At 43.5% G+C, this 25,719-nt stretch overlaps 28 non-coding genes across 28 annotated transcripts; all 28 read left to right on the plus strand.

The window, feature by feature from the left end:
- Positions 1-325: 325 nt before the first annotated feature.
- On the plus strand, positions 326-408 carry TRNAL-UAG (transfer RNA leucine (anticodon UAG)). Its single transcript has one exon. It is a non-coding gene; the product is annotated as a tRNA-Leu (tRNA).
- A 632-nt stretch (positions 409-1,040) lies between these two features.
- On the plus strand, positions 1,041-1,123 carry TRNAL-CAG (transfer RNA leucine (anticodon CAG)). Its single transcript has one exon. It is a non-coding gene; the product is annotated as a tRNA-Leu (tRNA).
- Positions 1,124-1,309: 186 nt separating this feature from the next.
- Positions 1,310-1,392, plus strand: TRNAL-AAG (transfer RNA leucine (anticodon AAG)). Its single transcript has one exon. It is a non-coding gene; the product is annotated as a tRNA-Leu (tRNA).
- A 1,022-nt stretch (positions 1,393-2,414) lies between these two features.
- Positions 2,415-2,497, plus strand: TRNAL-UAG (transfer RNA leucine (anticodon UAG)). Its single transcript has one exon. It is a non-coding gene; the product is annotated as a tRNA-Leu (tRNA).
- A 632-nt stretch (positions 2,498-3,129) lies between these two features.
- TRNAL-CAG (transfer RNA leucine (anticodon CAG)) lies at positions 3,130-3,212 on the plus strand. Its single transcript has one exon. It is a non-coding gene; the product is annotated as a tRNA-Leu (tRNA).
- Positions 3,213-5,462: 2,250 nt separating this feature from the next.
- On the plus strand, positions 5,463-5,545 carry TRNAL-AAG (transfer RNA leucine (anticodon AAG)). Its single transcript has one exon. It is a non-coding gene; the product is annotated as a tRNA-Leu (tRNA).
- A 1,024-nt stretch (positions 5,546-6,569) lies between these two features.
- On the plus strand, positions 6,570-6,652 carry TRNAL-UAG (transfer RNA leucine (anticodon UAG)). Its single transcript has one exon. It is a non-coding gene; the product is annotated as a tRNA-Leu (tRNA).
- A 632-nt stretch (positions 6,653-7,284) lies between these two features.
- TRNAL-CAG (transfer RNA leucine (anticodon CAG)) lies at positions 7,285-7,367 on the plus strand. Its single transcript has one exon. It is a non-coding gene; the product is annotated as a tRNA-Leu (tRNA).
- A 186-nt stretch (positions 7,368-7,553) lies between these two features.
- Positions 7,554-7,636, plus strand: TRNAL-AAG (transfer RNA leucine (anticodon AAG)). Its single transcript has one exon. It is a non-coding gene; the product is annotated as a tRNA-Leu (tRNA).
- Positions 7,637-8,660: 1,024 nt separating this feature from the next.
- On the plus strand, positions 8,661-8,743 carry TRNAL-UAG (transfer RNA leucine (anticodon UAG)). Its single transcript has one exon. It is a non-coding gene; the product is annotated as a tRNA-Leu (tRNA).
- A 632-nt stretch (positions 8,744-9,375) lies between these two features.
- On the plus strand, positions 9,376-9,458 carry TRNAL-CAG (transfer RNA leucine (anticodon CAG)). Its single transcript has one exon. It is a non-coding gene; the product is annotated as a tRNA-Leu (tRNA).
- A 186-nt stretch (positions 9,459-9,644) lies between these two features.
- Positions 9,645-9,727, plus strand: TRNAL-AAG (transfer RNA leucine (anticodon AAG)). Its single transcript has one exon. It is a non-coding gene; the product is annotated as a tRNA-Leu (tRNA).
- A 1,024-nt stretch (positions 9,728-10,751) lies between these two features.
- Positions 10,752-10,834, plus strand: TRNAL-UAG (transfer RNA leucine (anticodon UAG)). The gene has a single exon. It is a non-coding gene; the product is annotated as a tRNA-Leu (tRNA).
- Positions 10,835-11,466: 632 nt separating this feature from the next.
- On the plus strand, positions 11,467-11,549 carry TRNAL-CAG (transfer RNA leucine (anticodon CAG)). The gene has a single exon. It is a non-coding gene; the product is annotated as a tRNA-Leu (tRNA).
- A 2,008-nt stretch (positions 11,550-13,557) lies between these two features.
- Positions 13,558-13,640, plus strand: TRNAL-CAG (transfer RNA leucine (anticodon CAG)). Its single transcript has one exon. It is a non-coding gene; the product is annotated as a tRNA-Leu (tRNA).
- A 186-nt stretch (positions 13,641-13,826) lies between these two features.
- On the plus strand, positions 13,827-13,909 carry TRNAL-AAG (transfer RNA leucine (anticodon AAG)). Its single transcript has one exon. It is a non-coding gene; the product is annotated as a tRNA-Leu (tRNA).
- Positions 13,910-14,933: 1,024 nt separating this feature from the next.
- TRNAL-UAG (transfer RNA leucine (anticodon UAG)) lies at positions 14,934-15,016 on the plus strand. The gene has a single exon. It is a non-coding gene; the product is annotated as a tRNA-Leu (tRNA).
- A 632-nt stretch (positions 15,017-15,648) lies between these two features.
- Positions 15,649-15,731, plus strand: TRNAL-CAG (transfer RNA leucine (anticodon CAG)). The gene has a single exon. It is a non-coding gene; the product is annotated as a tRNA-Leu (tRNA).
- A 186-nt stretch (positions 15,732-15,917) lies between these two features.
- TRNAL-AAG (transfer RNA leucine (anticodon AAG)) lies at positions 15,918-16,000 on the plus strand. Its single transcript has one exon. It is a non-coding gene; the product is annotated as a tRNA-Leu (tRNA).
- A 1,024-nt stretch (positions 16,001-17,024) lies between these two features.
- TRNAL-UAG (transfer RNA leucine (anticodon UAG)) lies at positions 17,025-17,107 on the plus strand. Its single transcript has one exon. It is a non-coding gene; the product is annotated as a tRNA-Leu (tRNA).
- A 632-nt stretch (positions 17,108-17,739) lies between these two features.
- On the plus strand, positions 17,740-17,822 carry TRNAL-CAG (transfer RNA leucine (anticodon CAG)). Its single transcript has one exon. It is a non-coding gene; the product is annotated as a tRNA-Leu (tRNA).
- A 1,290-nt stretch (positions 17,823-19,112) lies between these two features.
- On the plus strand, positions 19,113-19,195 carry TRNAL-UAG (transfer RNA leucine (anticodon UAG)). Its single transcript has one exon. It is a non-coding gene; the product is annotated as a tRNA-Leu (tRNA).
- A 2,008-nt stretch (positions 19,196-21,203) lies between these two features.
- On the plus strand, positions 21,204-21,286 carry TRNAL-UAG (transfer RNA leucine (anticodon UAG)). Its single transcript has one exon. It is a non-coding gene; the product is annotated as a tRNA-Leu (tRNA).
- A 632-nt stretch (positions 21,287-21,918) lies between these two features.
- On the plus strand, positions 21,919-22,001 carry TRNAL-CAG (transfer RNA leucine (anticodon CAG)). Its single transcript has one exon. It is a non-coding gene; the product is annotated as a tRNA-Leu (tRNA).
- A 186-nt stretch (positions 22,002-22,187) lies between these two features.
- On the plus strand, positions 22,188-22,270 carry TRNAL-AAG (transfer RNA leucine (anticodon AAG)). Its single transcript has one exon. It is a non-coding gene; the product is annotated as a tRNA-Leu (tRNA).
- A 1,739-nt stretch (positions 22,271-24,009) lies between these two features.
- Positions 24,010-24,092, plus strand: TRNAL-CAG (transfer RNA leucine (anticodon CAG)). Its single transcript has one exon. It is a non-coding gene; the product is annotated as a tRNA-Leu (tRNA).
- Positions 24,093-24,278: 186 nt separating this feature from the next.
- Positions 24,279-24,361, plus strand: TRNAL-AAG (transfer RNA leucine (anticodon AAG)). The gene has a single exon. It is a non-coding gene; the product is annotated as a tRNA-Leu (tRNA).
- A 1,024-nt stretch (positions 24,362-25,385) lies between these two features.
- TRNAL-UAG (transfer RNA leucine (anticodon UAG)) lies at positions 25,386-25,468 on the plus strand. Its single transcript has one exon. It is a non-coding gene; the product is annotated as a tRNA-Leu (tRNA).
- Positions 25,469-25,719: the final 251 nt, after the last annotated feature.

The raw sequence follows: 25,719 nt of genomic DNA on the forward strand, positions 1-25,719 counted from the left end.
TTGGCAGCATAAATTTGCATAAACTGCCCCACCTATTGCCTTCCTACTTCCTGTGCTGTAGTTGTTTGTGTAGAGAGAGAGGTCGCAGGCAAGGAAATGTTGTGAGTCGGATACAGGACCCTAAATAGCTGGTGAGAGGTATGTGGTGTTCTAAAAGCATGAAAACTGTATACCTGTGAAATAAAGTGCTTTCGTATGTGTTCTTCTGTGTTTATTGTCCTGTGCATAAAGTTGCACCTTGTGTTTGAAGGTTTAAATTATTTCAGGCTTGCATGGAGGTAGACGTTTCTGAGTAACTTTTATTCATTTCTTAAAAGCCTATACTGTCAGGATGGCCGAGAGGTCTAAGGCGCTGTGTTTAGGCCACAGTCTCCTTTGGAGGCGTGGGTTCGAATCCCACTTCTGACATGCCTTTTGGAGATTTAATCTCCTTTATCAGGTTAACATCTGATGGAAGTTGCATCTGTTGGTCTTCACTTGGCACGTTATTCCGTTCTCCTCTTGTCAAGAGAGATGGGGTTTCTCATATATTTAGGTTCTATAACGTCTTGCTGACAAAGCGCAATCCTTACCAAATGAGCATAGGACCCATGTAAGAGGTCATCTGGAAGAGTCATGCTCTTGTATGCCCTGGCCAGACGGGCCCTGCAAATTTGGAAGAATGCCATGCATCTGGTAGACAACTGGACTCCAGCACACTTACAGCAATTTCCTTAGGGCTTTGATCAGGGGCTGCTTAAATTTGCATACTCCACCCTATGTTGTGACTTTGAGATCCCTTGTTGAAATTGCTTTAGCCAGCCAAGAGGTGGCTATTGTCTCAATTTCAAAGCAGCTTTGAGCCGTTCAAGTGGCTGGTGAATAGCACTTTCTCTTTGTTCGCCTCAAAGTTCTAAAGAGTTCTCCATAGGTCCTGCTCTGTACAGATTGTTCAAAGATCTGTTGGAAGTGCATATAAAAGGATAAATAAATTGAGGGCATTCCTTTTCAGTACCTCACCTGCATGGCTGTCTGGCCTCTGGAAGATGCTGGGAAAGCAAGTCAGGATGGCCGAGTGGTCTAAGGCGCTGCGTTCAGGTCGCAGTCTCCTCTGGAGGTGTGGGTTCAAATCCCACTTCTGACAGTCCTGTGTTTACTCTAATTTTTTTCTTGAGAAATATGATCATTTCCCTCGCAGTGGCTTATAGGATTGTCTTCTTGGAAGAGTGCAGTGAGTTTTTTTCTTGCTCTAGCCACTATTGGCCTAAGCTCTGTGCATTTTTTGGTTCCTAATATCTTTCTCACCCTTTAGATGAAAAAGCAGCATGGGGTCAGGATGGCCGAGTGGTCTAAGGCGCTGCGTTAAGGCCACAGTCTCTCCTGGAGGCGTGGGTTCAAATCCCACTTCTGACAAAACTTGAATTCCATTTTCTCTCTCAGTTCCTTTAGAATCTCAGCTAAAAATTGGCAATGTAAATAATATCTGAATAAGTACCAAACTTCAGTTTCAACTGCAAATGCATTTCCCCTATTCTATCTTTAACGTTAATGTAATATTCTTCTAGCACTCGTGGTGTTTTATATTTGTTTTGTGGGGTACTTTAAAAATCTTTTTTATGAAAGAAATGGGTTACATTAAGTCTTGTGATGTTTTAGGTTTCCAATAAGGAGGTTTTAAATTTTGTCACGTCATTTTCAGATGCTTCATTCAAGAGCTGTTTCCACTATAGAATGCAGAGCAAGGGCAAAAATACAAGTGATAGAGCGAGTGAGTGAGAAGGAGTGTTGTGGAAGGAGAGAATGAAACAAAGACAGAGTGAGTGAATGGCAGGGAGGCATAGAAGAGAAGTCTAGTAGTGCAGGAGACCTGCTTTTCCCTGCTCTTGACCTCCCACCCATCCCCAAACAACCACAAACATACCTTCTGTGCAAAGTTGGTATGCAGATTTTCACGCCTCAGCAAGTGAGGGTGAGTCCCAGGCCAGGGGCTAAAGAGCAAAAGAGTGCCTGTGCTCAGACTTTCCCTGCTAGGGATAGTTTATCTGGAACAAGGCCTACTCTCTTGTATCCAGCAAGGATCTAGAAATCCTGCATGAATCTGCAAGGCACATTGGCAGCATAAATTTGCATAAACTGCCCCACCTATTGCCTTCCTACTTCCTGTGCTGTAGTTGTTTGTGTAGAGAGAGAGGTCGCAGGCAAGGAAATGTTGTGAGTCGGATACAGGACCCTAAATAGCTGGTGAGAGGTATGTGGTGTTCTAAAAGCATGAAAACTGTATACCTGTGAAATAAAGTGCTTTCGTATGTGTTCTTCTGTGTTTATTGTCCTGTGCATAAAGTTGCACCTTGTGTTTGAAGGTTTAAATTATTTCAGGCTTGCATTGAGGTAGACGTTTCTGAGTAACTTTTATTCATTTCTTAAAAGCCTATACTGTCAGGATGGCCGAGAGGTCTAAGGCGCTGTGTTTAGGCCACAGTCTCCTTTGGAGGCGTGGGTTCGAATCCCACTTCTGACATGCCTTTTGGAGATTTAATCCCCTTTATCAGGTTAACATCTGATGGAAGTTGCATCTGTTGGTCTTCACTTGGCACGTTATTCCGTTCTCCTCTTGTCAAGAGAGATGGGGTTTCTCATATATTTAGGTTCTATAACGTCTTGCTGACAAAGCGCAATCCTTACCAAATGAGCATAGGACCCATGTAAGAGGTCATCTGGAAGAGTCATGCTCTTGTATGCCCTGGCCAGACGGGCCCTGCAAATTTGGAAGAATGCCATGCATCTGGTAGACAACTGGACTCCAGCACACTTACAGCAATTTCCTTAGGGCTTTGATCAGGGGCTGCTTAAATTTGCATACTCCACCCTATGTTGTGACTTTGAGATCCCTTGTTGAAATTGCTTTAGCCAGCCAAGAGGTGGCTATTGTCTCAATTTCAAAGCAGCTTTGAGCCGTTCAAGTGGCTGGTGAATAGCACTTTCTCTTTGTTCGCCTCAAAGTTCTAAAGAGTTCTCCATAGGTCCTGCTCTGTACAGATTGTTCAAAGATCTGTTGGAAGTGCATATGCTAGGATAAATAAATTGAGGGCATTCCTTTTCAGTACCTCACCTGCATGGCTGTCTGGCCTCTGGAAGATGCTGTGAAAGCAAGTCAGGATGGCCGAGTGGTCTAAGGCGCTGCGTTCAGGTCGCAGTCTCCTCTGGAGGCGTGGGTTCAAATCCCACTTCTGACAGTCCTGTGTTTACTCTAATTATTTTCTTGAGAAATATGATCATTTCCCTCGCAGTGGCTTATAGGATTGTCTTCTTGGAAGAGTGCAGTGAGTTTTTTTCTTGCTCTAGCCACTATTGGCCTCAGCTCTGTGCATTTTTTGGTTCCTAATATCTTTCTCACCCTTTAGATGAAAAAGCAGCATGGGGTCAGGACGGCCGAGTGGTCTAAGGCGCTGCGTTAAGGCCGCAGTCTCTCCTGGAGGCGTGGGTTCGAATCCCACTTCTGACAAAACTTGAATTCCATTTTCTCTCTCAGTTCCTTTAGAATCTCAGCTAAAAATTGGCAATGTAAATAATATCTGAATAAGTACCAAACTTCAGTTTCAACTGCAAATGCATTTGCCCTATTCTATCTTTAACGTTAATGTAATATTCTTCTAGCACTCGTGGTGTTTTATATTTCTTTTGTGGGGTACTTTAAAAATCTTTTTTATGAAAGAAATGGGTTACATTAAGTCTTGTGATGTTTTAGGTTTCCAATAAGGAGGTTTTAAATTTTATGTCACGACATTTTCAGATGCTTCATTCAAGAGATGTTTCCACTATAGAATGCAGAGCAAGGGCAAAAATACAAGTGATAGAGCGAGTGAGTGAGAAGGAGTGTTGTGGAAGGAGAGAATGAAACAAAGACAGAGTGAGTGAATGGCAGGGAGGCATAGAAGAGGAGTCTAGTAGTGCAGGAGACCTGCTTTTCCCTGCTCTTGACCTCCCACCCATCCCCAAACAACCACAAACATACCTTCTGTGCAAAGTTGGTATACAGATTTTCACGCCTCAGCAAGTGAGGGTGAGTCCCAGGCCAGGGGCTAAAGAGCAAAAGAGTGCCTGTGCTCAGACTTTCCCTGCTAGGGATAGTTTATCTGGAACAAGGCCTACTCTCTTGTATCCAGCAAGGATCTAGAAATCCTGCATGAATCTGCAAGGCACATTGGCAGCATAAATTTGCATAAACTGCCCCACCTATTGCCTTCCTACTTCCTGTGCTGTAGTTGTTTGTGTAGAGAGAGAGGTCGCAGGCAAGGAAATGTTGTGAGTCGGATACAGGACCCTAAATAGCTGGTGAGAGGTATGTGGTGTTCTAAAAGCATGAAAACTGTATACCTGTGAAATAAAGTGCTTTCGTATGTGTTCTTCTGTGTTTATTGTCCTGTGCATAAAGTTGCACCTTGTGTTTGAAGGTTTAAAATATTTCAGGCTTGCATGGAGGTAGACATTTCTGAGTAACTTTTATTCATTTCTTAAAAGCCTATACTGTCAGGATGGCCGAGAGGTCTAAGGCGCTGTGTTTAGACCACAGTCTCCTTTGGAGGCGTGGGTTCGAATCCCACCTCCTTTATCAGGTTAACATCTGATGGAAGTTGCATCTGTTGGTCTTCACTTCGCACGTTATTCCGTTCTCCTCTTGTCAAGAGAGATGGGGTTTCTCATATATTTAGGTTCTATAACGTCTTGCTGACAAAGCGCAATCCTTACCAAATGAGCATAGGACCCATGTAAGAGGTCATCTGGAATAGTCATGCTCTTGTATGCACTGGCCAGACGGGCCCTGCAAATTTGGAAGAATGCCATGCATCTGGTAGACAACTGGACTCCAGCACACTTACAGCAATTTCCTTAGGGCTTTGATCAGGGGCTGCTTAAATTTGCATACTCCACCCTATGTTGTGACTTTGAGATCCCTTGTTGAAATTGCTTTAGCCAGCCAAGAGGTGGCTATTGTCTCAATTTCAAAGCAGCTTTGAGCCGTTCAAGTGGCTGGTGAATAGCACTTTCTCTTTGTTCGCCTCAAAGTTCTAAAGAGTTCTCCATAGGTCCTGCTCTGTACAGATTGTTCAAAGATCTGTTGGAAGTGCATATAATAGGATAAATAAATTGAGGGCATTCCTTTTCAGTACCTCACCTGCATGGCTGTCTGGCCTCTGGAAGATGCTGGGAAAGCAAGTCAGGATGGCCGAGTGTTCTAAGGCGCTGCGTTCAGGTCGCAGTCTCCTCTGGAGACGTGGGTTCAAATCCCACTCCTGACAGTCCTGTGTTTACTCTAATTTTTTTCTTGAGAAATATGATCATTTCCCTCGCAGTGGCTTATAGGATTGTCTTCTTGGAAGAGTGCAGTGAGTTTTTTTCTTGCTCTAGCCACTATTGGCCTCAGCTCTGTGCATTTTTTGGTTCCTAATATCTTTCTCACCCTTTAGATGAAAAAGCAGCATGGGGTCAGGATGGCCGAGTGGTCTAAGGCGCTGCGTTAAGGCCGCAGTCTCTCCTGGAGGCGTGGGTTCGAATCCCACTTCTGACAAAACTTGAATTCCATTTTCTCTCTCAGTTCCTTTAGAATCTCAGCTAAAAATTGGCAATGTAAATAATATCTGAATAAGTACCAAACTTCAGTTTCAACTGCAAATGCATTTGCCCTATTCTATCTTTAACGTTAATGTAATATTCTTCTAGCACTCGTGGTGTTTTATATTTGTTTTGTGGGGTACTTTAAAAATCTTTTTTATGAAAGAAATGGGTTACATTAAGTCTTGTGATGTTTTAGGTTTCCAATAAGGAGGTTTTAAATTTTATGTCACGTCATTTTCAGATGCTTCATTCAAGAGATGTTTCCACTATAGAATGCAGAGCAAGGGCAAAAATACAAGTGATAGAGCGAGTGAGTGAGAAGGAGTGTTGTGGAAGGAGAGAATGAAACAAAGACAGAGTGAGTGAATGGCAGGGAGGCATAGAAGAGGAGTCTAGTAGTGCAGGAGACCTGCTTTTCCCTGCTCTTGACCTCCCACCCATCCCCAAACAACCACAAACATACCTTCTGTGCAAAGTTGGTATGCAGATTTTCACGCCTCAGCAAGTGAGGGTGAGTCCCAGGCCAGGGGCTAAAGAGCAAAAGAGTGCCTGTGCTCAGACTTTCCCTGCTAGGGATAGTTTATCTGGAACAAGGCCTACTCTCTTGTATCCAGCAAGGATCTAGAAATCCTGCATGAATCTGCAAGGCACATTGGCAGCATAAATTTGCATAAACTGCCCCACCTATTGCCTTCCTACTTCCTGTGCTGTAGTTGTTTGTGTAGAGAGAGAGGTCGCAGGCAAGGAAATGTTGTGAGTCGGATACAGGACCCTAAATAGCTGGTGAGAGGTATCTGGTGTTCTAAAAGCATGAAAACTGTATACCTGTGAAATAAAGTGCTTTCGTATGTGTTCTTCTGTGTTTATTGTCCTGTGCATAAAGTTGCACCTTGTGTTTGAAGGTTTAAATTATTTCAGGCTTGCATGGAGGTAGACATTTCTGAGTAACTTTTATTCATTTCTTAAAAGCCTATACTGTCAGGATGGCCGAGAGGTCTAAGGCGCTGTGTTTAGACCACAGTCTCCTTTGGAGGCGTGGGTTCGAATCCCACTTCTGACATGCCTTTTGGAGATTTAATCTCCTTTATCAGGTTAACATCCGATGGAAGTTGCATCTGTTGGTCTTCACTTCGCACGTTATTCCGTTCTCCTCTTGTCAAGAGAGATGGGGTTTCTCATATATTTAGGTTCTATAACGTCTTGCTGACAAAGCGCAATCCTTACCAAATGAGCATAGGACCCATGTAAGAGGTCATCTGGAAGAGTCATGCTCTTGTATGCACTGGCCAGACGGGCCCTGCAAATTTGGAAGAATGCCATGCATCTGGTAGACAACTGGACTCCAGCACACTTACAGCAATTTCCTTAGGGCTTTGATCAGGGGCTGCTTAAATTTGCATACTCCACCCTATGTTCTGACTTTGAGATCCCTTGTTGAAATTGCTTTAGCCAGCCAAGAGGTGGCTATTGTCTCAATTTCAAAGCAGCTTTGAGCCGTTCAAGTGGCTGGTGAATAGCACTTTCTCTTTGTTCGCCTCAAAGTTCTAAAGAGTTCTCCATAGGTCCTGCTCTGTACAGATTGTTCAAAGATCTGTTGGAAGTGCATATAATAGGATAAATAAATTGAGGGCATTCCTTTTCAGTACCTCACCTGCATGGCTGTCTGGCCTCTGGAAGATGCTGGGAAAGAAAGTCAGGATGGCCGAGTGGTCTAAGGCGCTGCGTTCAGGTCGCAGTCTCCTCTGGAGGCGTGGGTTCAAATCCCACTTCTGACAGTCCTGTGTTGACTCTAATTATTTTCTTGAGAAATATGATCATTTCCCTCGCAGTGGCTTATAGGATTGTCTTCTTGGAAGAGTGCAGTGAGTTTTTTTCTTGCTCTAGCCACTATTGGCCTCAGCTATGTGCATTTTTTGGTTCCTAATATCTTTCTCACCCTTTAGATGAAAAAACAGCATGGGGTCAGGATGGCCGAGTGGTCTAAGGCGCTGCGTTAAGGCCGCAGTCTCTCCTGGAGGCGTGGGTTCGAATCCCACTTCTGACAAAACTTGAATTCCATTTTCTCTCTCAGTTCCTTTAGAATCTCAGCTAAAAATTGGCAATGTAAATAATATCTGAATAAGTACCAAACTTCAGTTTCAACTGCAAATGCATTTGCCCTATTCTATCTTTAACGTTAATGTAATATTCTTCTAGCACTCGTGGTGTTTTATATTTGTTTTGTGGGGTACTTTAAAAATCTTTTTTATGAAAGAAATGGGTTACATTAAGTCTTGTGATGTTTTAGGTTTCCAATAAGGAGGTTTTAAATTTTATGTCACGTCATTTTCAGATGCTTCATTCAAGAGATGTTTCCACTATAGAATGCAGAGCAAGGGCAAAAATACAAGTGATAGAGCGAGTGAGTGAGAAGGAGTGTTGTGGAAGGAGAGAATGAAACAAAGACAGAGTGAGTGAATGGCAGGGAGGCATAGAAGAGGAGTCTAGTAGTGAAGGAGACCTGCTTTTCCCTGCTCTTGACCTCCCACCCATCCCCAAACAACCACAAACATACCTTCTGTGCAAAGTTGGTATGCAGAATTTCACGCCTCAGCAAGTGAGGGTGAGTCCCAGGCCAGGGGCTAAAGAGCAAAAGAGTGCCTGTGCTCAGACTTTCCCTGCTAGGGATAGTTTATCTGGAACAAGGCCTACTCTCTTGTATCCAGCAAGGATCTAGAAATCCTGCATGAATCTGCAAGGCACATTGGCAGCATAAATTTGCATAAACTGCCCCACCTATTGCCTTCCTACTTCCTGTGCTGTAGTTGTTTGTGTAGAGAGAGAGGTCGCAGGCAAGGAAATGTTGTGAGTCGGATACAGGACCCTAAATAGCTGGTGAGAGGTATGTGGTGTTCTAAAAGCATGAAAACTGTATACCTGTGAAATAAAGTGCTTTCGTATGTGTTCTTCTGTGTTTATTGTCCTGTGCATAAAGTTGCACCTTGTGTTTGAAGGTTTAAATTATTTCAGGCTTGCATTGAGGTAGACGTTTCTGAGTAACTTTTATTCATTTCTTAAAAGCATATACTGTCAGGATGGCCGAGAGGTCTAAGGCGCTGTGTTTAGGCCACAGTCTCCATTGGAGGCGTGGGTTCGAATCCCACTTCTGACATGCCTTTTGGAGATTTAATCTCCTTTATCAGGTTAACATCTGATGGAAGTTGCATCTGTTGGTCTTCACTTGGCACGTTATTCCGTTCTCCTCTTGTCAAGAGAGATGGGGTTTCTCATATATTTAGGTTCTATAACGTCTTGCTGACAAAGCGCAATCCTTACCAAATGAGCATAGGACCCATGTAAGAGGTCATCTGGAAGAGTCATGCTCTTGTATGCCCTGGCCAGACGGGCCCAGCAAATTTGGAAGAATGCCATTCATCTGGTAGACAACTGGACTCCAGCACACTTACAGCAATTTCCTCAGGGCTTTGATCAGGGGCTGCTTAAATTTGCATACTCCACCCTATGTTGTGACTTTGAGATCCCTTGTTGAAATTGCTTTAGCCAGCCAAGAGGTGGCTATTGTCTCAATTTCAAAGCAGCTTTGAGCCGTTCAAGTGGCTGGTGAATAGCACTTTCTCTTTGTTCGCCTCAAAGTTCTAAAGAGTTCTCCATAGGTCCTGCTCTGTACAGATTGTTCAAAGATCTGTTGGAAGTGCATATAATAGGATAAATAAATTGAGGGCATTCCTTTTCAGTACCTCACCTGCATGGCTGTCTGGCCTCTGGAAGATGCTGTGAAAGCAAGTCAGGATGGCCGAGTGGTCTAAGGCGCTGCGTTCAGGTCGCAGTCTCCTCTGGAGGCGTGGGTTCAAATCCCACTTCTGACAGTCCTCTGTTTACTCTAATTTTTTTCTTGAGAAATATGATCATTTCCCTCGCAGTGGCTTATAGGATTGTCTTCTTGGAAGAGTGCAGTGAGTTTTTTTCTTGCTCTAGCCACTATTGGCCTAAGCTCTGTGCATTTTTTGGTTCCTAATATCTTTCTCACACTTTAGATGAAAATGCAGCATGGGGTCAGGATGGCCGAGTGGTCTAAGGCGCTGCGTTAAGGCCGCAGTCTCTCCTGGAGGCGTGGGTTCGAATCCCACTTCTGACAAAACTTGAATTCCATTTTCTCTCTCAGTTCCTTTAGATTCTCAGCTAAAAATTGGCAATGTAAATAATATCTGAATAAGTACCAAACTTCAGTTTCAACTGCAAATGCATTTGCCCTATTCTATCTTTAACGTTAATGTAATATTCTTCTAGCACTCGTGGTGTTTTATATTTGTTTTGTGGGGTACTTTAAAAATCTTTTTTATGAAAGAAATGGGTTACATTAAGTCTTGTGATGTTTTAGGTTTCCAATAAGGAGGTTTTAAATTTTATGTCACGTCATTTTCAGATGCTTCATTCAAGAGATGTTTCCACTATAGAATGCAGAGCAAGGGCAAAAATACAAGTGATAGAGCGAGTGAGTGAGAAGGAGTGTTGTGGAAGGAGAGAATGAAACAAAGACAGAGTGAGTGAACGGCAGGGAGGCATAGAAGAGTAGTCTAGTAGTGAAGGAGACCTGCTTTTCACTGCTCTTGACCTCCCACCCATCCCCAAACAACCACAAACATACCTTCTGTGAAAAGTTGGTATGCAGAATTTCACGCCTCAGCAAGTGAGGGTGAGTCCCAGGCCAGGGGCTAAAGAGCAAAAGAGTGCCTGTGCTCAGACTTTCCCTGCTAGGGATAGTTTATCTGGAACAAGGCCTACTCTCTTGTATCCAGCAAGGATCTAGAAATCCTGCATGAATCTGCTAGGCACATTGGCAGCATAAATTTGCATAAACTGCCCCACCTATTGCCTTCCTACTTCCTGTGCTGTAGTTGTTTGTGTAGAGAGAGAGGTCGCAGGCAAGGAAATGTTGTGAGTCGGATACAGGACCCTAAATAGCTGGTGAGAGGTATGTGGTGTTCTAAAAGCATGAAAACTGTATACCTGTGAAATAAAGTGCTTTCGTATGTGTTCTTCTGTGTTTATTGTCCTGTGCATAAAGTTGCACCTTGTGTTTGAAGGTTTAAATTATTTCAGGCTTGCATGGAGGTAGACGTTTCTGAGTAACTTTTATTCATTTCTTAAAAGCCTATACTGTCAGGATGGCCGAGAGGTCTAAGGCGCTGTGTTTAGGCCACAGTCTCCTTTGGAGGCGTGGGTTCGAATCCCACTTCTGACATGCCTTTTGGAGATTTAATCTCCTTTATCAGGTTAACATCTGATGGAAGTTGCATCTGTTGGTCTTCACTTGGCACGTTATTCCGTTCTCCTCTTGTCAAGAGAGATGGGGTTTCTCATATATTTAGGTTCTATAACGTCTTGCTGACAAAGCGCAATCCTTACCAAATGAGCATAGGACCCATGTAAGAGGTCATCTGGAAGAGTCATGCTCTTGTATGCCCTGGCCAGACGGGCCCTGCAAATTTGGAAGAATGCCATGCATCTGGTAGACAACTGGACTCCAGCACACTTACAGCAATTTCCTTAGGGCTTTGATCAGGGGCTGCTTAAATTTGCATACTCCACCCTATGTTGTGACTTTGAGATCCCTTGTTGAAATTGCTTTAGCCAGCCAAGAGGTGGCTATTGTCTCAATTTCAAAGCAGCTTTGAGCCGTTCAAGTGGCTGGTGAATAGCACTTTCTCTTTGTTCGCCTCAAAGTTCTAAAGAGTTCTCCATAGGTCCTGCTCTGTACAGATTGTTCAAAGATCTGTTGGAAGTGCATATGCTAGGATAAATAAATTGAGGGCATTCCTTTTCAGTACCTCACCTGCATGGCTGTCTGGCCTCTGGAAGATACTGGGAAAGCAAGTCAGGATGGCCGAGTGGTCTAAGGCGCTGCGTTCAGGTCGCAGTCTCCTCTGGAGGCGTGGGTTCAAATCCCACTTCTGACAGTCCTGTGTTTACTCTAATTATTTTCTTGAGAAATATGATCATTTCCCTCGCAGTGGCTTATAGGATTGTCTTCTTGGAAGAGTGCAGTGAGTTTTTTTCTTGCTCTAGCCACTATTGGCCTAAGCTCTGTGCATTTTTTGGTTCCTAATATCTTTCTCACCCTTTAGATGAAAAAGCAGCATGGGGTGAGGATGGCCGAGTGGTCTAAGGCGCTGCGTTAAGGCCGCAGTCTCTCCTGGAGGCGTTGGTTCAAATCCCACTTCTGACAAAACTTGAATTCCATTTTCTCTCTCAGTTCCTTTAGAATCTCAGCCAAAAATTGGCAATGTAAATAATATCTGAATAAGTACCAAACTTCAGTTTCAACTGCAAATGCATTTGCCCTATTCTATCTTTAACGTTAATGTAATATTCTTCTAGCACTCGTGGTGTTTTATATTTCTTTTGTGGGGTACTTTAAAATTCTTTTTTATGAAAGAAATGGGTTACATTAAGTCTTGTGATGTTTTAGGTTTCCAATAAGGAGGTTTTAAATTTTATGTCACGTCATTTTCAGATGCTTCATTCAAGAGATGTTTCCACTATAGAATGCAGAGCAAGGGCAAAAATACAAGTGATAGAGCGAGTGAGTGAGAAGGAGTGTTGTGGAAGGAGAGAATGAAACAAAGACAGAGTGAGTGAACGGCAGGGAGGCATAGAAGAGTAGTCTAGTAGTGAAGGAGACCTGCTTTTCCCTGCTCTTGACCTCCCACCCATCCCCAAACAACCACAAACATACCTTCTGTGCAAAGTTGGTATGCAGAATTTCACGCCTCAGCAAGTGAGGGTGAGTCCCAGGCCAGGGGCTAAAGAGCAAAAGAGTGCCTGTGCTCAGACTTTCCCTGCTAGGGATAGTTTATCTGGAACAAGGCCTACTCTCTTGTATCCAGCAAGGATCTAGAAATCCTGCATGAATCTGCTAGGCACATTGGCAGCATAAATTTGCATAAACTGCCCCACCTATTGCCTTCCTACTTCCTGTGCTGTAGTTGTTTGTGTAGAGAGAGAGGTCGCAGGCAAGGAAATGTTGTGAGTCGGATACAGGACCCTAAATAGCTGGTGAGAGGTATGTGGTGTTCTAAAAGCATGAAAACTGTATACCTGTGAAATAAAGTGCTTTCGTATGTGTTCTTCTGTGTTTATTGTCCTGTGCATAAAGTTGCACCTTGTGTTTGAAGGTTTAAATTATTTCAGGCTTGCATGGAGGTAGACGTTTCTGAGTAACTTTTATTCATTTCTTAAAAGCCTATACTGTGTGGATGGCCGAGAGGTCTAAGGCGCTGTGTTTAGGCCACAGTCTCCTTTGGAGGCGTGGGTTCGAATCCCACTTCTGACATGCCTTTTGGAGATTTAATCTCCTTTATCAGGTTAACATCTGATGGAAGTTGCATCTGTTGGTCTTCACTTGGCACGTTATTCCGTTCTCCTCTTGTCAAGAGAGATGGGGTTTCTCATATATTTAGGTTCTATAACGTCTTGCTGACAAAGCGCAATCCTTACCAAATGAGCATAGGACCCATGTAAGAGGTCATCTGGAAGAGTCATGCTCTTGTATGCCCTGGCCAGACGGGCCCTGCAAATTTGGAAGAATGCCATGCATCTGGTAGACAACTGGACTCCAGCACACTTACAGCAATTTCCTTAGGGCTGTGATCAGGGGCTGCTTAAATTTGCATACTCCACCCTATGTTGTGACTTTGAGATCCCTTGTTGAAATTGCTTTAGCCAGCCAAGAGGTGGCTATTGTCTCAATTTCAAAGCAGCTTTGAGCCGTTCAAGTGGCTGGTGAATAGCACTTTCTCTTTGTTCGCCTCAAAGTTCTAAAGAGTTCTCCATAGGTCCTGCTCTGTACAGATTGTTCAAAGATCTGTTGGAAGTGCATATAATAGGATAAATAAATTGAGGGCATTCCTTTTCAGTACCTCACCTGCATGGCTGTCTGGCCTCTGGAAGATGTTGGGAAAGAAAGTCAGGATGGCCGAGTGGTCTAAGGCGCTGCGTTCAGGTCGCAGTCTCCTCTGGAGGCGTGGGTTCAAATCCCACTTCTGACAGTCCTGTGTTGACTCTAATTATTTTCTTGAGAAATATGATCATTTCCCTCGCAGTGGCTTATAGGATTGTCTTCTTGGAAGAGTGCAGTGAGTTTTTTTCTTGCTCTAGCCACTATTGGCCTCAGCTATGTGCATTTTTTGGTTCCTAATATCTTTCTCACCCTTTAGATGAAAAAGCAGCATGGGGTCAGGATGGCCGAGTGGTCTAAGGCGCTGCGTTAAGGCCGCAGTCTCTCCTGGAGGCGTGGGTTCGAATCCCACTTCTGACAAAACTTGAATTCCATTTTCTCTCTCAGTTCCTTTAGAATCTCAGCTAAAAATTGGCAATGTAAATAATATCTGAATAAGTACCAAACTTCAGTTTCAACTGCAAATGCATTTGCCCTATTCTATCTTTAACGTTAATGTAATATTCTTCTAGCACTCGTGGTGTTTTATATTTGTTTTGTGGGGTACTTTAAAAATCTTTTTTATGAAAGAAATGGGTTACATTAAGTCTTGTGATGTTTTAGGTTTCCAATAAGGAGGTTTTAAATTTTATGTCACGTCATTTTCAGATGCTTCATTCAAGAGATGTTTCCACTATAGAATGCAGAGCAAGGGCAAAAATACAAGTGATAGAGCGAGTGAGTGAGAAGGAGTGTTGTGGAAGGAGAGAATGAAACAAAGACAGAGTGAGTGAATGGCAGGGAGGCATAGAAGAGGAGTCTAGTAGTGAAGGAGACCTGCTTTTCCCTGCTCTTGACCTCCCACCCATCCCCAAACAACCACAAACATACCTTCTGTGCAAAGTTGGTATGCAGAATTTCACGCCTCAGCAAGTGAGGGTGAGTCCCAGGCCAGGGGCTAAAGAGCAAAAGAGTGCCTGTGCTCAGACTTTCCCTGCTAGGGATAGTTTATCTGGAACAAGGCCTACTCTCTTGTATCCAGCAAGGATCTAGAAATCCTGCATGAATCTGCAAGGCACATTGGCAGCATAAATTTGCATAAACTGCCCCACCTATTGCCTTCCTCCTTCCTGTGCTGTAGTTGTTTGTGTAGAGAGAGAGGTCGCAGGCAAGGAAATGTTGTGAGTCGGATACAGGACCCTAAATAGCTGGTGAGAGGTATGTGGTGTTCTAAAAGCATGAAAACTGTATACCTGTGAAATAAAGTGCTTTCGTATGTGTTCTTCTGTGTTTATTGTCCTGTGCATAAAGTTGCACCTTGTGTTTGAAGGTTTAAATTATTTCAGGCTTGCATTGAGGTAGACGTTTCTGAGTAACTTTTATTCATTTCTTAAAAGCATATACTGTCAGGATGGCCGAGAGGTCTAAGGCGCTGTGTTTAGGGCACAGTCTCCTTTGGAGGCGTGGGTTCGAATCCCACTTCTGACATGCCTTTTGGAGATTTAATCTCCTTTATCAGGTTAACATCTGATGGAAGTTGCATCTGTTGGTCTTCACTTGGCACGTTATTCCGTTCTCCTCTTGTCAAGAGAGATGGGGTTTCTCATATATTTAGGTTCTATAACGTCTTGCTGACAAAGCGCAATCCTTACCAAATGAGCATAGGACCCATGTAAGAGGTCATCTGGAAGAGTCATGCTCTTGTATGCCCTGGCCAGACGGGCCCAGCAAATTTGGAAGAATGCCATTCATCTGGTAGACAACTGGACTCCAGCACACTTACAGCAATTTCCTCAGGGCTTTGATCAGGGGCTGCTTAAATTTGCATACTCCACCCTATGTTGTGACTTTGAGATCCCTTGTTGAAATTGCTTTAGCCAGCCAAGAGGTGGCTATTGTCTCAATTTCAAAGCAGCTTTGAGCCGTTCAAGTGGCTGGTGAATAGCACTTTCTCTTTGTTCGCCTCAAAGTTCTAAAGAGTTCTCTATAGGTCCTGCTCTGTACAGATTGTTCAAAGATCTGTTGGAAGTGCATATAATAGGATAAATAAATTGAGGGCATTCCTTTTCAGTACCTCACCTGCATGGCTGTCTGGCCTCTGGAAGATGCTGGGAAAGAAAGTCAGGATGGCCGAGTGGTCTAAGGCGCTGCGTTCAGGTCGCAGTCTCCTCTGGAGGCGTGGGTTCAAATCCCACTTCTGACAGTCCTGTGTTGACTCTAATTATTTTCTTGAGAAATATGATCATTTCCCTCGCAGTGGCTTATAGGATTGTCTTCTTGGAAGAGTGCAGTGAGTTTTTTTCTTGCTCTAGCCACTATTGGCCTCAGCTATGTGCATTTTTTGGTTCCTAATATCTTTCTCACCCTTTAGATGAAAAAGCAGCATGGGGTCAGGATGGCCGAGTGGTCTAAGGCGCTGCGTTAAGGCCGCAGTCTCTCCTGGAGACGTGGGTTCGAATCCCACTTCTGACAAAACTTGAATTCCATTTTCTCTCTCAGTTCCTTTAGAATCTCAGCTAAAAATTGGCAATGTAAATAATATCTGAATAAGTACCAAACTTCAGTTTCAACTGCAAATGCATTTGCCCTATTCTATCTTTAACGTTAATGTAATATTCTTCTAGCACTCGTGGTGTTTTATATTTGTTTTGTGGGGTACTTTAAAAATCTTTTTTATGAAAGAAATGGGTTACATTAAGTCTTGTGATGTTTTAGGTTTCCAATAAGGAGGTTTTAAATTTTATGTCACGTCATTTTCAGATGCTTCATTCAAGAGATGTTTCCACTATAGAATGCAGAGCAAGGGCAAAAATACAAGTGATAGAGCGAGTGAGTGAGAAGGAGTGTTGTGGAAGGAGAGAATGAAACAAAGACAGAGTGAGTGAATGGCAGGGAGGCATAGAAGAGGAGTCTAGTAGTGAAGGAGACCTGCTTTTCCCTGCTCTTGACCTCCCACCCATCCCCAAACAACCACAAACATACCTTCTGTGCAAAGTTGGTATGCAGAATTTCACGCCTCAGCAAGTGAGGGTGAGTCCCAGGCCAGGGGCTAAAGAGCAAAAGAGTGCCTGTGCTCAGACTTTCCCTGCTAGGGATAGTTTATCTGGAACAAGGCCTACTCTCTTGTATCCAGCAAGGATCTAGAAATCCTGCATGAATCTGCAAGGCACATTGGCAGCATAAATTTGCATAAACTGCCCCACCTATTGCCTTCCTACTTCCTGTGCTGTAGTTGTTTGTGTAGAGAGAGAGGTCGCAGGCAAGGAAATGTTGTGAGTCGGATACAGGACCCTAAATAGCTGGTGAGAGGTATGTGGTGTTCTAAAAGCATGAAAACTGTATACCTGTGAAATAAAGTGCTTTCGTATGTGTTCTTCTGTGTTTATTGTCCTGTGCATAAAGTTGCACCTTGTGTTTGAAGGTTTAAATTATTTCAGGCTTGCATTGAGGTAGACGTTTCTGAGTAACTTTTATTCATTTCTTAAAAGCATATACTGTCAGGATGGCCGAGAGGTCTAAGGCGCTGTGTTTAGGCCACAGTCTCCTTTGGAGGCGTGGGTTCGAATCCCACTTCTGACATGCCTTTTGGAGATTTAATCTCCTTTATCAGGTTAACATCTGATGGAAGTTGCATCTGTTGGTCTTCACTTGGCACGTTATTCCGTTCTCCTCTTGTCAAGAGAGATGGGGTTTCTCATATATTTAGGTTCTATAACGTCTTGCTGACAAAGCGCAATCCTTACCAAATGAGCATAGGACCCATGTAAGAGGTCATCTGGAAGAGTCATGCTCTTGTATGCCCTGGCCAGACGGGCCCAGCAAATTTGGAAGAATGCCATTCATCTGGTAGACAACTGGACTCCAGCACACTTACAGCAATTTCCTCAGGGCTTTGATCAGGGGCTGCTTAAATTTGCATACTCCACCCTATGTTGTGACTTTGAGATCCCTTGTTGAAATTGCTTTAGCCAGCCAAGAGGTGGCTATTGTCTCAATTTCAAAGCAGCTTTGAGCCGTTCAAGTGGCTGGTGAATAGCACTTTCTCTTTGTTCGCCTCAAAGTTCTAAAGAGTTCTCCATAGGTCCTGCTCTGTACAGATTGTTCAAAGATCTGTTGGAAGTGCATATAATAGGATAAATAAATTGAGGGCATTCCTTTTCAGTACCTCACCTGCATGGCTGTCTGGCCTCTGGAAGATGCTGTGAAAGCAAGTCAGGATGGCCGAGTGGTCTAAGGCGCTGCGTTCAGGTCGCAGTCTCCTCTGGAGGCGTGGGTTCAAATCCCACTTCTGACAGTCCTCTGTTTACTCTAATTTTTTTCTTGAGAAATATGATCATTTCCCTCGCAGTGGCTTATAGGATTGTCTTCTTGGAAGAGTGCAGTGAGTTTTTTTCTTGCTCTAGCCACTATTGGCCTAAGCTCTGTGCATTTTTTGGTTCCTAATATCTTTCTCACCCTTTAGATGAAAATGCAGCATGGGGTCAGGATGGCCAAGTGGTCTAAGGCGCTGCGTTAAGGCCGCAGTCTCTCCTGGAGGCGTGGGTTCGTATCCCACTTCTGACAAAACTTGAATTCCATTTTCTCTCTCAGTTCCTTTAGATTCTCAGCTAAAAATTGGCAATGTAAATAATATCTGAATAAGTACCAAACTTCAGTTTCAACTGCAAATGCATTTGCCCTATTCTATCTTTAACGTTAATGTAATATTCTTCTAGCACTCATGGTGTTTTATATTTGTTTTGTGGGGTACTTTAAAAATCTTTTTTATGAAAGAAATGGGTTACATTAAGTCTTGTGATGTTTTAGGTTTCCAATAAGGAGGTTTTAAATTTTATGTCACGTCATTTTCAGATGCTTCATTCAAGAGATGTTTCCACTATAGAATGCAGAGCAAGGGCAAAAATACAAGTGATAGAGCGAGTGAGTGAGAAGGAGTGTTGTGGAAGGAGAGAATGAAACAAAGACAGAGTGAGTGAACGGCAGGGAGGCATAGAAGAGTAGTCTAGTAGTGAAGGAGACCTGCTTTTCACTGCTCTTGACCTCCCACCCATCCCCAAACAACCACAAACATACCTTCTGTGAAAAGTTGGTATGCAGAATTTCACGCCTCAGCAAGTGAGGGTGAGTCCCAGGCCAGGGGCTAAAGAGCAAAAGAGTGCCTGTGCTCAGACTTTCCCTGCTAGGGATAGTTTATCTGGAACAAGGCCTACTCTCTTGTATCCAGCAAGGATCTAGAAATCCTGCATGAATCTGCTAGGCACATTGGCAGCATAAATTTGCATAAACTGCCCCACCTATTGCCTTCCTACTTCCTGTGCTGTAGTTGTTTGTGTAGAGAGAGAGGTCGCAGGCAAGGAAATGTTGTGAGTCGGATACAGGACCCTAAATAGCTGGTGAGAGGTATGTGGTGTTCTAAAAGCATGAAAACTGTATACCTGTGAAATAAAGTGCTTTCGTATGTGTTCTGTGTTTATTGTCCTGTGCATAAAGTTGCACCTTGTGTTTGAAGGTTTAAATTATTTCAGGCTTGCATGGAGGTAGACGTTTCTGAGTAACTTTTATTCATTTCTTAAAAGCCTATACTGTCAGGATGGCCGAGAGGTCTAAGGCGCTGTGTTTAGGCCACAGTCTCCTTTGGAGGCGTGGGTTCGAATCCCACTTCTGACATGCCTTTTGGAGATTTAATCTCCTTTATCAGGTTAACATCTGATGGAAGTTGCATCTGTTGGTCTTCACTTGGCACGTTATTCCGTTCTCCTCTTGTCAAGAGAGATGGGGTTTCTCATATATTTAGGTTCTATAACGTCTTGCTGACAAAGCGCAATCCTTACCAAATGAGCATAGGACCCATGTAAGAGGTCATCTGGAAGAGTCATGCTCTTGTATGCCCTGGCCAGACGGGCCCTGCAAATTTGGAAGAATGCCATGCATCTGGTAGACAACTGGACTCCAGCACACTTACAGCAATTTCCTTAGGGCTTTGATCAGGGGCTGCTTAAATTTGCATACTCCACCCTATGTTGTGACTTTGAGATCCCTTGTTGAAATTGCTTTAGCCAGCCAAGAGGTGGCTATTGTCTCAATTTCAAAGCAGCTTTGAGCCGTTCAAGTGGCTGGTGAATAGCACTTTCTCTTTGTTCGCCTCAAAGTTCTAAAGAGTTCTCCATAGGTCCTGCTCTGTACAGATTGTTCAAAGATCTGTTGGAAGTGCATATGCTAGGATAAATAAATTGAGGGCATTCCTTTTCAGTACCTCACCTGCATGGCTGTCTGGCCTCTGGAAGATACTGGGAAAGCAAGTCAGGATGGCCGAGTGGTCTAAGGCGCTGCGTTCAGGTCACAGTCTCCTCTGGAGGCGTGGGTTCAAATCCCACTTCTGACAGTCCTGTGTTTACTCTAATTATTTTCTTGAGAAATATGATCATTTCCCTCGCAGTGGCTTATAGGATTGTCTTCTTGGAAGAGTGCAGTGAGTTTTTTTCTTGCTCTAGCCACTATTGGCCTAAGCTCTGTGCATTTTTTGGTTCCTAATATCTTTCTCACCCTTTAGATGAAAAAGCAGCATGGGGTCAGGATGGCCGAGTGGTCTAAGGCGCTGCGTTAAGGCCGCAGTCTCTCCTGGAGGCGTTGGTTCAAATCCCACTTCTGACAAAACTTGAATTCCATTTTCTCTCTCAGTTCCTTTAGAATCTCAGCCAAAAATTGGCAATGTAAATAATATCTGAATAAGTACCAAACTTCAGTTTCAACTGCAAATGCATTTGCCCTATTCTATCTTTAACGTTAATGTAATATTCTTCTAGCACTCGTGGTGTTTTATATTTCTTTTGTGGGGTACTTTAAAAATCTTTTTTATGAAAGAAATGGGTTACATTAAGTCTTGTGATGTTTTAGGTTTCCAATAAGGAGGTTTTAAATTTTATGTCACGTCATTTTCAGATGCTTCATTCAAGAGATGTTTCCACTATAGAATGCAGAGCAAGGGCAAAAATACAAGTGATAGAGCGAGTGAGTGAGAAGGAGTGTTGTGGAAGGAGAGAATGAAACAAAGACAGAGTGAGTGAACGGCAGGGAGGCATAGAAGAGTAGTCTAGTAGTGAAGGAGACCTGCTTTTCCCTGCTCTTGACCTCCCACCCATCCCCAAACAACCACAAACATACCTTCTGTGCAAAGTTGGTATGCAGAATTTCACGCCTCAGCAAGTGAGGGTGAGTCCCAGGCCAGGGGCTAAAGAGCAAAAGAGTGCCTGTGCTCAGACTTTCCCTGCTAGGGATAGTTTATCTGGAACAAGGCCTACTCTCTTGTATCCAGCAAGGATCTAGAAATCCTGCATGAATCTGCTAGGCACATTGGCAGCATAAATTTGCATAAACTGCCCCACCTATTGCCTTCCTACTTCCTGTGCTGTAGTTGTTTGTGTAGAGAGAGAGGTCGCAGGCAAGGAAATGTTGTGAGTCGGATACAGGACCCTAAATAGCTGGTGAGAGGTATGTGGTGTTCTAAAAGCATGAAAACTGTATACCTGTGAAATAAAGTGCTTTCGTATGTGTTCTTCTGTGTTTATTGTCCTGTGCATAAAGTTGCACCTTGTGTTTGAAGGTTTAAATTATTTCAGGCTTGCATGGAGGTAGACGTTTCTGAGTAACTTTTATTCATTTCTTAAAAGCCTATACTGTCAGGATGGCCGAGAGGTCTAAGGCGCTGTGTTTAGGCCACAGTCTCCTTTGGAGGCGTGGGTTCGAATCCCACTTCTGACATGCCTTTTGGAGATTTAATCTCCTTTATCAGGTTAACATCTGATGGAAGTTGCATCTGTTGGTCTTCACTTGGCACGTTATTCCGTTCTCCTCTTGTCAAGAGAGATGGGGTTTCTCATATATTTAGGTTCTATAACGTCTTGCTGACAAAGCGCAATCCTTACCAAATGAGCATAGGACCCATGTAAGAGGTCATCTGGAAGAGTCATGCTCTTGTATGCCCTGGCCAGACGGGCCCTGCAAATTTGGAAGAATGCCATGCATCTGGTAGACAACTGGACTCCAGCACACTTACAGCAATTTCCTTAGGGCTGTGATCAGGGGCTGCTTAAATTTGCATACTCCACCCTATGTTGTGACTTTGAGATCCCTTGTTGAAATTGCTTTAGCCAGCCAAGAGGTGGCTATTGTCTCAATTTCAAAGCAGCTTTGAGCCGTTCAAGTGGCTGGTGAATAGCACTTTCTCTTTGTTCGCCTCAAAGTTCTAAAGAGTTCTCCATAGGTCCTGCTCTGTACAGATTGTTCAAAGATCTGTTGGAAGTGCATATAATAGGATAAATAAATTGAGGGCATTCCTTTTCAGTACCTCACCTGCATGGCTGTCTGGCCTCTGGAAGATGCTGGGAAAGAAAGTCAGGATGGCCGAGTGGTCTAAGGCGCTGCGTTCAGGTCGCAGTCTCCTCTGGAGGCGTGGGTTCAAATCCCACTTCTGACAGTCCTGTGTTGACTCTAATTATTTTCTTGAGAAATATGATCATTTCCCTCGCAGTGGCTTATAGGATTGTCTTCTTGGAAGAGTGCAGTGAGTTTTTTTCTTGCTCTAGCCACTATTGGCCTCAGCTATGTGCATTTTTTGGTTCCTAATATCTTTCTCACCCTTTAGATGAAAAAGCAGCATGGGGTCAGGATGGCCGAGTGGTCTAAGGCGCTGCGCTAAGGCCGCAGTCTCTCCTGGAGGCGTGGGTTCGAATCCCACTTCTGACAAAACTTGAATTCCATTTTCTCTCTCAGTTCCTTTAGAATCTCAGCTAAAAATTGGCAATGTAAATAATATCTGAAAAAGTACCAAACTTCAGTTTCAACTGCAAATGCATTTGCCCTATTCTATCTTTAACGTTAATGTAATATTCTTCTAGCACTCGTGGTGTTTTATATTTGTTTTGTGGGGTACTTTAAAAATCTTTTTTATGAAAGAAATGGGTTACATTAAGTCTTGTGATGTTTTAGGTTTCCAATAAGGAGGTTTTAAATTTTATGTCACGTCATTTTCAGATGCTTCATTCAAGAGATGTTTCCACTATAGAATGCAGAGCAAGGGCAAAAATACAAGTGATAGAGCGAGTGAGTGAGAAGGAGTGTTGTGGAAGGAGAGAATGAAACAAAGACAGAGTGAGTGAATGGCAGGGAGGCATAGAAGAGGAGTCTAGTAGTGAAGGAGACCTGCTTTTCCCTGCTCTTGACCTCCCACCCATCCCCAAACAACCACAAACATACCTTCTGTGCAAAGTTGGTATGCAGAATTTCACGCCTCAGCAAGTGAGGGTGAGTCCCAGGCCAGGGGCTAAAGAGCAAAAGAGTGCCTGTGCTCAGACTTTCCCTGCTAGGGATAGTTTATCTGGAACAAGGCCTACTCTCTTGTATCCAGCAAGGATCTAGAAATCCTGCATGAATCTGCAAGGCACATTGGCAGCATAAATTTGCATAAACTGCCCCACCTATTGCCTTCCTCCTTCCTGTGCTGTAGTTGTTTGTGTAGAGAGAGAGGTCGCAGGCAAGGAAATGTTGTGAGTCGGATACAGGACCCTAAATAGCTGGTGAGAGGTATGTGGTGTTCTAAAAGCATGAAAACTGTATACCTGTGAAATAAAGTGCTTTCGTATGTGTTCTTCTGTGTTTATTGTCCTGTGCATAAAGTTGCACCTTGTGTTTGAAGGTTTAAATTATTTCAGGCTTGCATTGAGGTAGACGTTTCTGAGTAACTTTTATTCATTTCTTAAAAGCATATACTGTCAGGATGGCCGAGAGGTCTAAGGCGCTGTGTTTAGGCCACAGTCTCCTTTGGAGGCGTGGGTTCGAATCCCTCTTCTGACATGCCTTTTGGAGATTTAATCTCCTTTATCAGGTTAACATCTGATGGAAGTTGCATCTGTTGGTCTTCACTTGGCACGTTATTCCGTTCTCCTCTTGTCAAGAGAGATGGGGTTTCTCATATATTTAGGTTCTATAACGTCTTGCTGACAAAGCGCAATCCTTACCAAATGAGCATAGGACCCATGTAAGAGGTCATCTGGAAGAGTCATGCTCTTGTATGCCCTGGCCAGACGGGCCCTGCAAATTTGGAAGAATGCCATTCATCTGGTAGACAACTGGACTCCAGCACACTTACAGCAATTTCCTCAGGGCTTTGATCAGGGGCTGCTTAAATTTGCATACTCCACCCTATGTTGTGACTTTGAGATCCCTTGTTGAAATTGCTTTAGCCAGCCAAGAGGTGGCTATTGTCTCAATTTCAAAGCAGCTTTGAGCCGTTCAAGTGGCTGGTGAATAGCACTTTCTCTTTGTTCGCCTCAAAGTTCTAAAGATTTCTCCATAGGTCCTGCTCTGTACAGATTGTTCAAAGATCTGTTGGAAGTGCATATAATAGGATAAATAAATTGAGGGCATTCCTTTTCAGTACCTCACCTGCATGGCTGTCTGGCCTCTGGAAGATGCTGGGAAAGAAAGTCAGGATGGCCGAGTGGTCTAAGGCGCTGCGTTCAGGTCGCAGTCTCCTCTGGAGGCGTGGGTTCAAATCCCACTTCTGACAGTCCTGTGTTGACTCTAATTATTTTCTTGAGAAATATGATCATTTCCCTCGCAGTGGCTTATAGGATTGTCTTCTTGGAAGAGTGCAGTGAGTTTTTTTCTTGCTCTAGCCACTATTGGCCTCAGCTATGTGCATTTTTTGGTTCCTAATATCTTTCTCACCCTTTAGATGAAAAAGCAGCATGGGGTCAGGATGGCCGAGTGGTCTAAGGCGCTGCGTTAAGGCCGCAGTCTCTCCTGGAGGCGTGGGTTCGAATCCCACTTCTGACAAAACTTGAATTCCATTTTCTCTCTCAGTTCCTTTAGATTCTCAGCTAAAAATTGGCAATGTAAATAATATCTGAATAAGTACCAAACTTCAGTTTCAACTGCAAATGCATTTGCCCTATTCTATCTTTAACGTTAATGTAATATTCTTCTAGCACTCGTGGTGTTTTATATTTGTTTTGTGGGGTACTTTAAAAATCTTTTTTATGAAAGAAATGGGTTACATTAAGTCTTGTGATGTTTTAGGTTTCCAATAAGGAGGTTTTAAATTTTATGTCACGTCATTTTCAGATGCTTCATTCAAGAGATGTTTCCACTATAGAATGCAGAGTAAGGGCAAAAATACAAGTGATAGAGCGAGTGAGTGAGAAGAAGTGTTGTGGAAGGAGAGAATGAAACAAAGACAGAGTGAGTGAACGGCAGGGAGGCATAGAAGAGTAGTCTAGTAGTGAAGGAGACCTGCTTTTCACTGCTCTTGACCTCCCACCCATCCCCAAACAACCACAAACATACCTTCTGTGAAAAGTTGGTATGCAGAATTTCACGCCTCAGCAAGTGAGGGTGAGTCCCAGGCCAGGGGCTAAAGAGCAAAAGAGTGCCTGTGCTCAGACTTTCCCTGCTAGGGATAGTTTATCTGGAACAAGGCCTACTCTCTTGTATCCAGCAAGGATCTAGAAATCCTGCATGAATCTGCTAGGCACATTGGCAGCATAAATTTGCATAAACTGCCCCACCTATTGCCTTCCTACTTCCTGTGCTGTAGTTGTTTGTGTAGAGAGAGAGGTCGCAGGCAAGGAAATGTTGTGAGTCGGATACAGGACCCTAAATAGCTGGTGAGAGGTATGTGGTGTTCTAAAAGCATGAAAACTGTATACCTGTGAAATAAAGTGCTTTCGTATGTGTTCTTCTGTGTTTATTGTCCTGTGCATAAAGTTGCACCTTGTGTTTGAAGGTTTAAATTATTTCAGGCTTGCATGGAGGTAGACGTTTCTGAGTAACTTTTATTCATTTCTTAAAAGCCTATACTGTCAGGATGGCCGAGAGGTCTAAGGCGCTGTGTTTAGGCCACAGTCTCCTTTGGAGGCGTGGGTTCGAATCCCACTTCTGACATGCCTTTTGGAGATTTAATCTCCTTTATCAGGTTAACATCTGATGGAAGTTGCATCTGTTGGTCTTCACTTGGCACGTTATTCCGTTCTCCTCTTGTCAAGAGAGATGGGGTTTCTCATATATTTAGGTTCTATAACGTCTTGCTGACAAAGCGCAATCCTTACCAAATGAGCATAGGACCCATGTAAGAGGTCATCTGGAAGAGTCATGCTCTTGTATGCCCTGGCCAGACGGGCCCTGCAAATTTGGAA

This window comes from Triturus cristatus, unplaced genomic scaffold (assembly GCF_964204655.1).
Source record: "Triturus cristatus unplaced genomic scaffold, aTriCri1.1 SCAFFOLD_262, whole genome shotgun sequence".
Classification (NCBI taxonomy): Eukaryota; Metazoa; Chordata; class Amphibia; order Caudata; family Salamandridae; genus Triturus; species Triturus cristatus.